The following is a 15559-nucleotide window of genomic DNA, read 5'->3' on the forward strand; positions in this document are numbered from 1 at the left end:
CTTTTCATTCTTTTTTCTTTTTTCTGCTCTGCAGTAGTTATTTCCACTATTTTATCTTCCAGGTCACTTATCCGTTCTTCTGCCTCAGTTATTCTGCTATTGATCCCATCTAGAGTACTTTTAATTTCATTTATTGTGTTGTTCATCGTTGCTTGTTTCATCTTTAGTTCTTCTAGGTCCTTGTTAACTGATTCTTGCAATTTGTCCATTCTATTGTCCATTCTATCTCCAAGATTTCGGATCAACCTTACTATCATTATTCTGAATTCTTTTTCAGGTAGACTGCCTATTTCCTCTTCATTTGTTAGGTCTGGTGGGTTTTTATCTTGCTCCTTCATCTGCTGTGTGTTTTTCTGTCTTTTCATTTTGCTTATCTTACTGTGTTTGGGGTCTCCTTTTTTGCAGGCTGAAGGTTCGTAGTTCCTGTTGTTTTTTGTGTCTGTCCCCAGTGGCTAAGGTTGGTTCAGTGGGTTGTGTAGGCTTCCTGGTGGAGGGTACTAGTGCCTGTGTTCTGGTGTATGAGGCTGGATCTTGTCTTTCTGGTGGGCAGGTCCACGTCTGGTGGTGTGTTTTGGGGTGTCTGTAGACTTACTATGATTTTGGGCAGCCTCTCTGCTAATGGGTGGGGTTGTGTTCCTGTCTTGCTAGTTGTTTGGCATAGGATGTCCAGCACTGTAGTTTGCTGGTCGTTGAGTGAAGCTGGGTGCTGGCGTTGAGATGGAGATCTCTCGGAGATTTTTGCTGTTTGATATTATGTGCAGCTGGGAGGCCTCTTGTGGACCAGTGTCCTGAAGTTGGCTCTCCCACCTCACAGGCACAGCACTGACTCCTGGCTGCAGCACCAAGAGCCTTTCATCCACAGGGCTCCTTAATTTGGGATGATTCGTTGTCTATTCAGGTATTCCACAGATGCAGGGTATATCAAGTTGATTGTGGAGCTTTAATCCGCTGCTTCTGAGGCTGCTGGGAGAGATTTCCCTTTCTCTTCTTTGTTCTGACAGTTCCCAGGGGCTCAGCTTTGGATTTGGCCCCGCCTGTGCGTGTAGGTCGCCGGAGGGCGTCTGTTCTTTGCTCAGACAGGACGGGGTTAAAGGAGCCGCTGATTCGGAGGCTCTGGCTCACCCAGGCAGGGGGGTAGGGAGGGTCATGGAGTGTGGGGCGGGCCTGCAGCGGCAGAGGCCGGCGTGACGCTGCAGCCTGAGGCGAGCCGAGCGCTCTCCCGGGGGAGCCGTCCCCGGATCCCGGGACCCTGGCAGTGGCGGGCTGCACAGGCTCCCCGGAAGGGCGTGTGGCTAGTGACCTGTGCTCGCACACAGGCCTCCTGGCGGCGGCAGCAGCGGCCTCAGCGTCCCATGTCCGTCTCTGGGCTCCGCAATCTTAGCCGCGGCTCGCGCCCGTCCCTGGAGCCCTCTCAAGCAGCGCTCTTAATCCCCTCTCCTCGTGCACCAGGAAACAAAGAGGGACGTAAAAGTCTCTTGCCTCTTCGGCAGGTCCAGACCCCTACCCGGACTCTCTCCCGGCCAGCCGCGGCGCACCAACGCCCTGCAGGCTGTGTTCACGCCACCAACCTCAGTCCTGTCCCGGCGCTCCGACAAAAGCCGGAGCCTCAGCTCCCAGTCCCGCCCGCCCCGGCGGGCGAGCAGACAAGCCTCTCGGCTGGTGAGTGCCGGTCGGCCCGATCCTCTGCGCTGGAATCTGTCCGCTTTGCCCTCCGCACCCCTGTTGCTGTGTTCTCCTCCGCGGCTCCCAAGCTCCCCCACTCCGCCTCCCGAAGTCTCCACCCGCGAAGGGGCTTCCTAGTGTGTGGACACTTTTCCTCCTTCACAGCTCTCTCCCGCTGGTGCAGGACCCGTCCCTATCCTTTTGTCTGTTTAGTTTTTTCTTTTGCCCTAACCAGGTACGTGGGGGGTTCCTTGCCTTTTGGGAGGTCTGAGGTCTTCTGCCAGCGTTCAGTAGGTGCTCCGTAGGAGTTGTTCCACGCGTAGATGTACTTCTGGTGTATCTGTGGAGAGGAAGGTGATCTCCGCGTCTTACTCTTCCGCCATCTTCCCGGAAGTCCCCTTATTTATTTTTTACATATTAATTTGTATCTCTTAATCCCATACTCCTATCTAACCGCTCCTCCCTTCCCTCTCCCCGCTGGTAACCACAGGTTTGTTTTCTCTACTGTGTTTCTGTTTTGCATATACATTCATTTGTTTTTTATTTTAGATTCCACATATAAAGGGTATCATTTAGTATTTGTCTTTCTCTTTTATGCTTATTTCACTGAGCATAATATTTTCTAGGTTTATCCAGGTTGCTGCAAATGGTAGAATTTCATTCTTTTTTATGGCTGGGTAATTGAAAGAGCATTCCAAGTACTGAGAGGAAATATTTAAAGCAAAACGAACCCATAGCAACACACCTTTTTGTGAAATTAAGGAATTCAAAGAATAAAGAACATTGTAAAAAGCTATCAGAGAGAGGAGACTTTGACAAAAGAAGAAAAACTGAGAAAACTTAGGGCACTTTCCTTGAAAAGTCTTAAAAAAAAGACAAAAAAAAAGTGATCAAATCAAGAAATTAGAGAGAAAAATAAAATACACCTAAAAAACTAGATGGATGGAAATGATAAAGATAAAGGTAGACATCAGATTAATTAGAAAACAAAGACACAGTATATAAGATCAATAAAAATCAGCAGGTGGTTATTTGAAAACTGATGAGTTAGGCAAAACTTAGTAAGGCTGATTAAAAAGGAAACAAATCATAAGTAAGCAATACTAGGATCAGAAAGGGATAACGAAAGATAAGTTGGCAATGTCAAAAAAATTACAGCACAGTTTATATGAGTACCATTGAATTAATCATTAAATAAATTGAATTGATCATCAGTAGCCTCCCATAAGAAAACATAGGCTCAGATAGTTTTACAGGTGAATTTTCACAAATTATCTTGAGATAAATAATTTTATCCTATACAAACTTTTCCAAGTACAGAAAGAGGTAAGAGATGTATACAGCATTTTATATACTAGTATAATTTTGATACCAAAACTAGACAAGGGAAATACAAGAAGATACAAGAAAATAAAATTATAGATCTATTTCACTATACTTGTAAAAATCCTAACTAAAATATTACTAAGTAGAAGTCATCAGTGAATATTAAAACATTATATCACATCCAAATACCATTACTCTCAGAAATCAAAGGATAGCCCAACATTAACAAGTTTATTAATGTAATAAATCACAATTAGAAATTAAAAGAGAAAAACATGTTTCTTTCAATAAATGCAAACATTTGATAGTTCAATGTACATGTGTGATACAGAACTTAGTATAGAAAGGAACTCTCTTAGTATAGAAAGGATGAAGTTATCCATTAAAGAGTTGCAATAACAACTAAATTTAATGGTGGAATTTTAGAAATTTTTCCTACAAAGTTAGGTACAAAGTGGAATTCTCAATGTTGCCACTTGTATTCAACATTCTACTGCAGTTTCTATCTAATGCAGGAAGACAAGACATGGTATAAAATGAGTAAAAATTAGAAATGAAAGGTCAAAGCATCTTTATTTGTAACTAATATGATTGTCTGTGTGATACAACCAAGAAAACCTGCTAACAGATTTTTAGGAGCTAAGACAATTCCACATTACTACTCATTAAAAGATAAATGCAGAAAAAAATCATTATTCAAAAATGCAATTGAAAAATAATTTCCATTCACAGTTGCAACAACAACTTAAGGTATCTAAAAATAAATAACAAGAGGCATACAACATCTTTATAAGGAAAATTACAAAACACTACTGAAAAAAGTAAAAAGAAATGAAGGAGTAGACATGTAATATTTTCATGGTAAAATTCATGATTGCAAAGATGTAATTTTGACAGTTTTAATAAAGAACAGTGTGAGAGAATTGCCTTATCTAAAGTCAACACTTTGTGTAAAGCAATAATATGATAATCTACCCTTGCAGGACATCTGGTCCTGCCCAAAACATCCATAGACAGTTGGTCCATAAGACATTTGGTCCCCGCCAAAAGGTCCTTGATATTTGGTTCTGTCCAAAACCAGCTGTCCATGAGCAAATATGCTCAGGGACATTCTGGATAGGACTAAACTGAAAGGATCTTTTGGCATGGACCAAAAGTCTTATGGACATTTTGGACAGGACCAAATGTCTGCTAACCTAAACTGCCAGGGAATTGACAAATAGACAATTGGATCAGAATAAAAATCCTAAAAAGAGACTCACACATTAAAAAATGATTTTGAAAAAAAGAAAAAATAGTGCTCCAATGTCCTAAATCCCAGATCCTGTATAATATGATTGCAATGCCAAAATTCATGGTTTCACATACAGGAAAAGTTTAACTTCTTTTTGAAACCTCAGAGAAATAATGGCATCTTTTAGTCTGCCTCAAGCTTGCCTCTCTGAATTCTTTTGACACTGCTAAGTACCTCTCCTGCTTGACACTTTCTCTTCTTTTACTACCATGACAATATACTTCCTGGCCCTAGTTCCTTCTTGACAGGAACTTCCTTCCTTACTGGCTACTTTCATCATTTACCTCCTTAAATAAGTGTTTATCAGGATTCTAACTTCAGGAACCTTCTTTCCTTTCACTAAGTTCTTTAATCCTAGAACTTCAGCACCTCATTGTCAATGGCTCTCAAGGTTCTTTGCTTTCAGTAAAACTGAGGCAGAATTAATCAAGTTATTAGCAGATGGTTATTAAAAAGTATTTCTGTTATATCACCATGTGATATTTGGCATTAAACTCAGGAGTTCAAAATAAGTGATGCTGCTGTAATAAAGTCTTTCATTTGCTTTTTTATGAGAGCAAGTTTTCTCAGCACTTACAGCTATAACAATAAACAGAGAGGAATAGAAGAGATGCTGAACACTGCTCACTTTAACAGTAAATAATAATAGCACACATAAACTTACTGGAAAAACAAAAAGCCCTATCCATCTCAAATAGAAATGTGTTTCCAATAAAATTTTAACATTTAAAATTTTTTCCAAAATTTATAATATATTTATAGTTTGATCAATTTTGTAATAAAAGTAATTATAGTAACTCAATCCAAAAGAAAGCATTTGGAATTTAAAATCTTATGTCAAAGTAAATTTTTAAAAATAGATTTATGTACTTTTTTTGGTTGCAAAGAGATATGATAGAGTGAGCAATAAAATGATATTAAGTCTAAAAACATTACATTAGAAAACAAATACTGTGAGTAAAGTGGAATAGAAATATAAATTGAAGGATAGAAAATTCCCACTACTGGAAAGCTGCTTGTTCATTTGAAAAGAGAAAAAAACTTAATGGATGATAGTGTTTATCAACAAACTATGCTTTTAAGATTCCATTTGATTAATTTAAACATCATCTAAAACATCGATGTTAAAAATTATCATAAATTACATGCTTGGAAACTATTTAAACTTACGTTGAAATTCTTTAGATGTCAACTTGAAAGTGTGTCAGAGGGTACATTGTTTTTCCAAATATTTTTAGGGAGGGATGAGAAAAATGGTTTGAGAACCACTGCTTTACCTCACAGGCCCAATTTACTACTGGTGTCCTTAGTCTTTCACTGCAGCCTTGGTAGCTTTAAGTCTATATCATAAAATCTTGTTAAATTAAAAATTTAAATTCTTTTCACTGTAGAGTTAAACTGTTCTCTTTAAGCCAAGAGAAATATGGACATCACATATTTTCTGTGATTAATTCTAGCTTTCCATATTTTATTCCCCTCTTATGTGAATATTCATATTTAAAATCGCAAGACGGCAAATTCATAGAAAATAAGTATCTCCATTCAAGCACACACACCCTTTTAAGCTCTGTCTATTTGATGATTCATAATGAGCATATGCTTGTCCGTCAACTATGATATTCTGGCTTCTGGTTTCTACAGCCTCAACTAGCTTGTCAAGGATGAGTGCAAATGTGGTTCCTCCATGAAGCCTTTTCCTGTGCTCTCAGGCAGAGTCAATCATTTTTTCTAAGGAGCTTCCATAGTATATGATTCCCTCATCCATCATGCTCAGGTCTAGAGCAGTAAATATACAGTTGATCAAACTCACTTCAGTTGTGAGTTCAAAGTCAATGGGAAACCTAACCTGGAAGAAAGATCCTGGAGGCAAAGACCACAGTCCTGGACACAGCTCGACTAAGGATGGCTCTTGAAGGATGCTCAGCTCAGCAGGCCCTGGAATTGTCACGTCAGACAACTTTTCCCATTGTGATCATATCTAGAGAGGAGTTCAAGTGAAGAGAAAACAGTAATAAGGCAAAAGGAATAGGAACTGAACAAAGTAAAGGGTCAGTCATTTTCCATCGAGAGCAATCCCACAGATGATGGAGGAGCCATTAGCATACTTCATCTTGTAAAGCCGTGTTTGTTTACTCAGACCTGGCAGCTTTGCATCTTTGGTGAAACCTGGTTTAGAGACGCAAAGCCGTAGAGAAACTTTTTATCTTGTTACACAGCCCATCATAAGACTGACATTTTCTGTTCTGTTTGCTATGGGCTGGTGGGTGGCTTTAATTTGGTTTTCCCTCCAGTCTCAAAGTCCCAACCTTTGCCAAATCAAGAAGCAGGCAGGGAGGGGATGAAGGGGGAAAAATTCATATGCACTTGAATTCACCAAGTGATCTCAGAAGTAACTTAATATTGGTTCAGGTTGTCCATGTCTTACAAATCAGTTTCATTCTGTGGATTGTTGACACACCACTTCTTGTGTGTCTCTAATAAATTAAAATCTGCTGAAATGGTAAAACATACTGAAGATATAGTGAATGGTCTCCAGGCTACACAGAGAGGCCATTATTCTAAGAGGAAGTAGGAAAAGCAATCATAAAATTTTGAAAAATTATGCAATAACTTTGTACTTATTGCCCATCTGTATTCATTACAATGATCTACTTCATAGACATATAAATAGAATGTGAAAGTAACAGATCTGCAGTGTGCTCTAGACATGGCTCTCAACTGCAGTCAAAGAAATTCAATTAGAGCCTTTAATAAAGAAAATTCCAAAAACGCCAAGCATTTGTCTGTATATCTCTTTATGCTGTTCTGAAGTTACTTAACTTCCTTCCCGTCTTTCCCTTTCTCTTCTCAAAAAGTCTCTTTTGTAGAGAGACAAGAAGGCAAGTTAGATCGGGTTTACTGGGGACATGCATGCACTTGTGGCATCATTCTCAAACTGCTTTGAGCTCTCTACATCACATCTTCTGTAAGCACTTAGTTGAGCTCTAGCAGGACGACATCATGCTGAATATTCTCTAAAGAAAAGGACCACACAGATAAGACCATAAAATTGCCAGGGACTCTAAACAGGTTTTACAACAAGCGCACTGATCGAAAGGGCTTAACCAAGATGGGTTTTAATCATATTTGGGCATTGGAGAGTTCTCAGGTTCAAAGGAATGGTTCTGTGTTTTGTTTAGTTTTGGCAAAGCTCTCTTTTCTTCAATAATCTTAGAAAACAAAGCCAAAAGAGTGAGTCCATGTTCAATTTTGTTTCAATGTTCGTGCAAAATATACCACCTTGAGGAGGTTTTTTTCTTACAATTAAATCTGCATATTTTAAAGCATATTTTGAAGTGGACCATGCTTATTTGAACACTTACCCTTTTGAATCTAAACCACTTTAAATTGTGCTGGGAATCATACAAATTGACGGTTGTGAAAAAAAGCCATGTTCCAGCTGTGTCTTTTATTTTTTCAAAGCTCAGTGTCAAAATATTTAGCATCACTGTTGTTTTAAATTCAAAATACAAAAGTAATAGTTATAATGTGAAGCAAAACGGTGGCTGAGAGCAAGATGGGAAACTGACCACCTTTCCAACCCAGGAACCAACATGTGAAGGAAGGTGTTAGACTAACTCAGACTCATTCAATACACAACTGCATCATTGTTGCCCCCCCTGTGCCCCTTTTTCCTTCTCTTTCCTCTCATTCCTCATTTCCTTCTCCTCTTCCTCCCTCTCCTTTCCCCCTTGTATTTGCCCATCAGCAAACTTTGGAAAGTCTGCCTGATTCCCTGGCACAGTAGGTGTAGGATGATTTACTATAGAAAGATAGTTTCCCTCTGATAACTTACAGAGGTGCCGGTCTCTTGGAAAAATATCCCATTGAGAACTTTCAAGATTTTGTCAAATCTTTATAAAGGAGAAAAGAAAGGGGAGAACAAATCTCTGTTTTTCAAATACCACATTTTCTTCTTTTTTTTTGCAGAAAAATAAAAAATAAATATACATAACTAGTGAAAATATGTTAGCCAGTTGGAGTTGCAAGAACATTATGCAGTACATCACTTAATCACATAAACCACAATGCAGGGGAAAAAACCTTACCCAAATATGCTATTTAATAATCACTGAGGGTCAGAAAGAACCCACAAGCATCCCAGAATCTGTGTCCTTAGCTTACCTCCGATATGGAAGGGGGTGGAGAGATAATGGGAGACGAAGCACAGTATGTGTTCCTAATTGCTGTTTACACGTCTCTGTACAGCATCTAGCTATGAAGCCAATTAAGGAAGGAGTTGCAGTCTGGACCCTTTTCCTCATTTGAAAGATTTGTAGTAGCCCCTGAATGGCTGTTTTTTTTTTTAATTTGGTTTTGCTTTACTTTACCAAACATTCTGAGAGTTTGTCTCAGAAAGTGGTAAGTCTTGAGGGAATTTTTGAATGAAGAGTAAAAGAGGGAAATTTCAAAATATGTTTGTAGAACATAACCTTGGAGATGATGTAGCAGCGTGGGAATGGGGCAGGGAGGAGAGTGGGGAGGGCATGAGGTAAAGAAGCTGCAAGGAAGCTGGTCCAAAGTTCACCCGGCCCCCAAAAAAACCTTTTAAAAAGAATCTGGGAGAAGAATCCCCAAACAAGAAGGCTCAGAAGACATTTGAAAATCAGATGTAGGGGGAGGGGGCAAACCTGGCAAACAGAAACCAAGAAGAGAAGTTGGCAGGTGTGGATGGGGTGAGGAATGTGCAGTTTGGGTGGCAGGGAGACACCCACACGGAGATGGTTATGGCCTTCTTGCCGTAGTATATGTTTCACGTACTCAAGTCAAAAATTGGAAGTCTCTAGGGTTTATCATGTAAAGGTACACTTGAGGAAAACATAACATTCTGTATATTTACTCACCAAAATGTTTGACTCCATTGACTAGTGTGGGTCTGTTCTCTTCTTTAAGGATCCTGCAGAGTGACTCAGATGACCTTATTCAAACTAATAAGCATCACTTTCTTCCTCTATTAATTCTATATCCCTTTGCCTCTTAAACATCATGCAAAGGGAATGTGACATTTTAGAAGGTGTTGTGCTGACAGCCCCGAAAACTGAGGCTCCATCTAACCAAAAGGAAAGTCTATGCTAGAGCTGTTAAATGTTCTCTCTCCCTCCCCCGTGTCCTCCACAATGTGCTTAACCCAGCCAGGTTGGGATCATGGAAGAATTCAAATGCATTCACTATCAGTAAAGGTAGATTTCTGGGCTTCCCTGGTGGCGCAGTGGTTGAGAGTCCGCCTGCTGATGCAGGGGACACGGGTTCGTGCCCCGGTCCAGGAGGATCCCACATGCCGGGGAGCGGCTGGGCCCATGAACCATGGCCGCTGAGCCTGCGCATCCGGAGCCTGTGCTCTGCAACGGGAGAGGCCACAACAGTGAGAGGCCCGAGTACTGAAAAAAAAAAAAAAGGTAGATTTCACTGTAAGTATTATTTCTTCTTTAAATGTCTGTCCATGTAATTCTTGAGGACAAGGGCATTGTCTTACTCATCTTTGAGAAGATAGTACTGAGTAAAGCACAGTATCTGGTACAGTGCCTTAGAACATAATAGGTTCTCATTAATTGCTTATTGGATAGATGGAAATTATTTGTCTCCTAAAACTAAGTAACAGGAAACAAAAGTATATCAGTGGAAAACTTCAGAGTAGAAATGTTTGATTAGGCTCAAGCAGTTTTCTTTCTCTGAAAGAGTGTAATGAGGACTGCAGTCTCTTCCTCTGAATAGTTTCTGGAGTTCTTTGGTCACAGCTCTTACCATTTTGGGGGTACTCAATTACAACCTCATAAAAGTAAGCAATCAAACAGATCCTCAGGCTTTTCTCCTGACGCCTTTGGAACAGGCCAAATCAAAAGCAAGTGTGTAATGTTGTAACAAAAGTTTCTATACCATATTAATTCTTTACCTTTATGTTGCAACAAATTCTCTATTGCTGTGTTTTTGTGATAAAATATTTTCATTTTTATGTAGTCAAATTTATTGCCCTTCATTATATGGTTTATGTCTCTGGTGCTTTGTTTAGAAAGGTTTAAATGCCAGAGATTTATATACATATTGACTTAGGATTATTCTATTGTTTTTATTATTCCACATTTTACATTCAGTTTATTTGGAGCTGAGTTTGATGAGTAGTGTATAGGAAAATATAACTTTTTTTTTTAGCATCTTTATTGTAAAGCAATGCTGTGTTAGTTTCTGCTTTATAACAAAGTGAATCAGTTATACATATACATATATCCCCATATCTCTTCCCTCTTGTGTCTCCCTCCCTCCCACCCTCCCTATCCCACCCCTCTAGGTGGTCACAAAGCACCGAGCTGATCTCCCTGTACTATGCGGCTGCTTCCCACTAGCTAGCTATTTTACGTTTGGTAGTGTATATATGTCCATGCCACTCTCTCACCTTGTCTCAGCTTACCCTTCCCCCTCCCCATGTCCTCAAGTCCATTCTCTAGTAGGTCTGCGTCTTTATTTCCATCTTGCCCCTAGGTTCTTCATGACCATTTTTCCTTTTTTTAGATTCCATATATATGTGTTAGCATACAGTATTTGTTTTTCTCTTTCTGACTTACTTCACTCTGTATGACAGACTCTAGGTCCATCCACCTCACTACAGATAACCAGTTTCATTTCTTTTTATGGCTGAGTAATATTCTATTGTATATATGTGCCACATCTTCTTTATCCATTCATCTGTTGATGGACACTTAGGTTGCTTCCATGTCCTGGCTATTGTAAATAGAGCTGCAATGAACATTGTGGTACATGACTCTTTTTGAATTATGGTTTTCTCAGGGTATATGTCCAGTAGTGGGATTGCTGGGTCATATGGTAGTTCTATTTTTAGTTTGTTAAGGAACATCCATACTGTTCTCCATAGTGGCTGTATCAATTTACATTCCCACCAACAGTGCAAGAGGGTTCCCTTTTCTCCACACCCTCTCCAGCAGGAAAATATAACTTTATATAAGTTTTCCCTAAATAGTCAGTTGTTCTAAAGCTACATATTAAAGAACTCAAAGGTTATCATTTACTAAACTCCTATCTATACTTGAGTCTACTTTTGGACTTTGTATTGCAGAATGATGATTTTCTACAAGAGTGGGAACATTGCCTTAAAATTTTTTCGTACTTTTAGGAACTGCAACAATTCTTAGTGTTCAGTAATCATTGAATCAATAGATAAATTCTCCACTTCATTTAATCAGTCCATCAGACTTGCTAATTCTACTGTATAAATATCTCTGGAATGACTTCTTTTCCTTTTTTTAGCCAAATTGCCTGCACTCATTCAGTCTCTAATAATTATGTCCTTTTTCCCATGCATCTTACACACAACTGGAATAAGGTTTTAAAATGCAAGTCTGATCACTTAACTTCCCTAATTAAAATCTGTAAATGACTACCCATTTCATTTCATGTTCCATACCTTCAAGGGCTGCCAAGGCCCTGAGCTCAACCAAGTAAAATTAATTGTGGTCTCCCAAATATGCCTCATTGTTTTGGGTTTTTTTGTTTTGTTTTGTTTTGTTTTGTTTGTTTTAATCCTTGCTTTTGTAAAAGTTGTACAGCTTGGTAAGTACTATGATAGAGGTATGGACAAAGTGGATTAAAATGCAAAGGAGGATTCTTAGGGATAGAAAGGTAAGTTTTGGAAAGGTAAACAAAAGCACAGAGGTATGAAAGAGCACTCATGTGGTCCCAGAACAACAAGTCATTGAGAATGACAAGGGTGTGGGTGAAGGTGGAAGATGTGAACAGGGTCGGGATCACGAATGCTTTTGTATGTCATGCTACAGATTTTGAGTTTTTCCTACAGGAACGTGGAGTCAAGTTTAAATGGGGGAGTAACTTGCTTCCAGGTTTTTTTGCAAAAAGAAAATTTGATAGTAGCCTGCAGGATGGATTGACAGAGCATAAGTCTAAAAGCCAAAAGCCAGATTAATAATAGATGCTTCAATAATATAGGCAACATACAATAAAGGCTTGAGCCTATGCAATAGTGTTGAGAACCAGAGGAAGAGACACATATAATGTTAATAAAGAAAGTCCTATAAGATTTTGGGACTGACTAGACATGAGGGTGAATAAAAAGAATAACCAGTGAGTAATCTCTCCACTCCCTCAAATCTTCCACTTACCAGCATTCCTGGCTTGACCAGTTGGGTAGATGGTGATGTTCTTTACTAAGACAGAGAATGCAGGAAGATCTGTTTAGTAGATTGCTGGGCAGTGAGAAAGAAAGGAGAGACAATACACTGATCATTGGACATATGGAGAGTTTCCAGAAGGGAGTTGTCAAGAGTATCAAATGCTACGGAGAGGGCAAGTCAGATGCAGAAAAGTGCCCATTTTTAACTTAACAGTTAGAAGGTTTGGGTATTCCTCCCAGAATCTGGGAAGAAGAAAGGAGTGACTGTCGGTACACTCTTCTCTGGAAGTAAGCTTAACTGTGAAGGGATGTGGATAAGCAGATTGGTGGCTACAGGAAGCACCTGTCCTGCACCTTTGATTTTGCCATGGCATTCCTGAAAGTCAGTATTGTATCCCAAGCCGGAACGTAATGTCTTTGAGGCCAGACACTGTGCCGTGGTTTCCTGGATGACCACTTGGTTCTCAAAGCCCTAAAATTTTACAAGTTTCTAATCTTCCACAGTGTCTGTAATTATCCTGGTACTCAGGCAGTAGCATTCAATTAAATAGTTGTTGAATTGAATACTGTGGATAGGTGACTCACAACACTGAACTGGATTATTCAAAACGTCAGTACCTCCATTTCCTCTTCATCAACAGCAATTACTACTGCAGTTCTTTTAATAGTAAATTGAACATGGAAACATTGTCCTTTCTGTCAAGAAATGCTCACATTCATCTCCTTAATGAAAAGGCCAGTCTTCCTTCCTTCCTAGAAATGTTATGAAGAGTAGTGAATACACGGGGGCTAGAGCACGCATAGGGCACTAGGACTTAGCCAATACATAACATCTCCCTTCATATATTATGTGCTCTGGGTAGGTATAACCACGAGTCAGCTAACCACACGAGATGTTTTTAGGTCTGGCAAGTGGGATGGAAAGCTTGCTGCACCAGTCTCCTCTGTGAGTGCCTGCACGCTTTCTGGTTTCAGGCTGGAAACGTCCTGTGGTGTGTCTGGCCTGGCCAAACCCAGGAAGTACTGAACTTATTAAAATTGAAAAACAAACCAAAGATGTTTGGAACCTCCCAAAACACTCACGTTGTGTCTGAGGGTGAAGGCTTGGATTCATTTCTAATTTGACGTGAGCACCATACATCAGGAAAACACAAACAGTGCAGGGTAAGTTTACAAAAGGGCTACACCCTTGCCTTCGGTCTTATGACAGTCTCGCAAACCAGCCCCTGTCCAGGGCCTAGAGGAATTTCACGAAGCCTTCCCTCTTCTTTCGATTCCGATTCCTTTTTGTTAGGTTGCCATAGGAATTTGTGTTTGTGAACAATTTTTAGGCAGTTTGACGTGAACATTCTGAATCAGGGCTGGGAGTACCTTGCCCTGGGCTCCATCAACCTGTGGAGGCTGCCTTTTTTCTGGCTCTGTATTTGGATGAATCTGGCCTGTGGTGGGCCCTGGAGCAGCCCCCAATCTAACCTATGCTTGTGAAGAGCCGGACCACCCATGGGTAATCCTCTAGTATCTGTGAACGGGTAATCAGGAGTTGGCTCAATCAAGCTGATGACCAAAAATGAACATAATGGTCAGGAATGAAGCTTCCGGAACAGCACACAAGGGTGTGTTTCCCTACAAATTATGTTTAGATCATTGAAAAGAATTATAGAATTATCTAAAACTGGAAGTAACTAGAGCAACTATGTAGCTCCACCCCTTCTTTTTTCTGCGTGAGGGAAGTGAAGCACAGAGATTTTTAGGTGAGTTATCCAAAGTCAACAGCTGTTAGTGACACAGCCAGAACTAGGAACCCTGAGCTGACCTCCTCTCTCCTTTTCTGTGCTACACACACACACACACACACACACACACACACACACACACACACACACACATTCCAGGCAAGTTGTTTTAAAAATAACTTGTAGTTCATTAGAGATTTACAGAAACCAGCTCTTTAGTCTATAAAAAGACATTTAATGTGTGGATGGCCTCTTTAACTTAATCCTGACATGGCCAGTTACATACAGGATTTGCAATTTCTGAGCAGTAGATAAATTAACTTACATAAGATTATAGGGGTACTCTAAGGAGGACAAGGACTGAGAACTTCTTCATTAAAATCCAAAGGAATTAAAACATACTGATTCACCTGAGGTGACCCTGTTTAAGGTGAAGCAGAAAGGGAGATGGGGGTCACAGATAGAATTCACCTGAGACAGAATCTACTATGATGGTGTACAAGTAGAGAAGCCTGGCATCCAAGGCCTGGGAAGAAGAGAGATGCACAAATGAACATCTCTGGCACAGCCATTCTAGAGTCAGCTTGTACTGGGGAAGTGGCTGGGCTGTGGAACCCACGGAACCCAGGACAGTTTTGATCCAGAATGCTCCTAGCTTAGTGTGCCACAGAGAAAAGGAGCCGCCTTCTAAACACTGTAAGGAAGTGCTACGTACTGAGCAGAGCTCTATTTCAGTGGCAGTGACCTGAGCACAGGACTGCTATGGAGCCACATTTCTGAGGGCAGCCAAGGTTAGTGGAAGCACCACACCGAGCTGTGGCTTTAGCTTTCACAACCACAGCAAGTGGGTGCCAGGGACTCTCTAAGCTTGTAGTTGCAGAGCCAGGACTGCTAGGATTTTAGGAGGCAACAACAAGATTTGGCCTTATTAATGGTGCCAGCAACAAGTGGGAAGAGGGCATATATCTTTATACTATGGGTTTAAGTCATGCCCCCTTGTCTCTAGGTTCAGTGACAGCAATTATAGGCAAGCAGGTTGTATGGATGACCTAGTATGGGAAGTAAAGACGGATTCCTTCAGCCTCAAATGGGCCCATCTTCTTTTCACCTCATCTAATTAGGGGCAATCTGAGTTGGCTCCTTGGACATGAGTAAGAATCGGAGGAGATTCTTGGGTATGTCCCAGAAAGCAGGTGGGAGAGAGGACTGTTCTTCTTGGGATGACACTGCCCAATGACACTGTGTGTACTCCAGACTATTCAAGCAGGTTGCGCCAGTTTAAATGTTCTACTTAAGGTCATGATGTTTAAATTCAACAGATTCTTATTTCTTCTCATTTAAAACCTGAATAACATGTCTGAGCTCATT

General features: G+C 40.3%; 1 long non-coding RNA gene across 1 annotated transcript in view; it reads left to right on the top strand.

Annotated features, from left to right (window-relative positions):
* The first annotated feature begins 1527 nt into the window (after window positions 1-1527).
* LOC132528792 (uncharacterized) overlaps window positions 1528-15559 on the top strand; it is a 738513-nt gene continuing 724481 nt past the window's right edge. The window contains exon 1 of the long non-coding RNA XR_009543299.1: window positions 1528-1659. This is a non-coding gene — a long non-coding RNA (uncharacterized LOC132528792). The remainder of the gene's footprint in view (window positions 1660-15559) is intronic.

The sequence above is a fragment of the Lagenorhynchus albirostris genome, chromosome 11, assembly GCF_949774975.1.
Source record: "Lagenorhynchus albirostris chromosome 11, mLagAlb1.1, whole genome shotgun sequence".
Taxonomy (NCBI): domain Eukaryota; kingdom Metazoa; phylum Chordata; class Mammalia; order Artiodactyla; family Delphinidae; genus Lagenorhynchus; species Lagenorhynchus albirostris.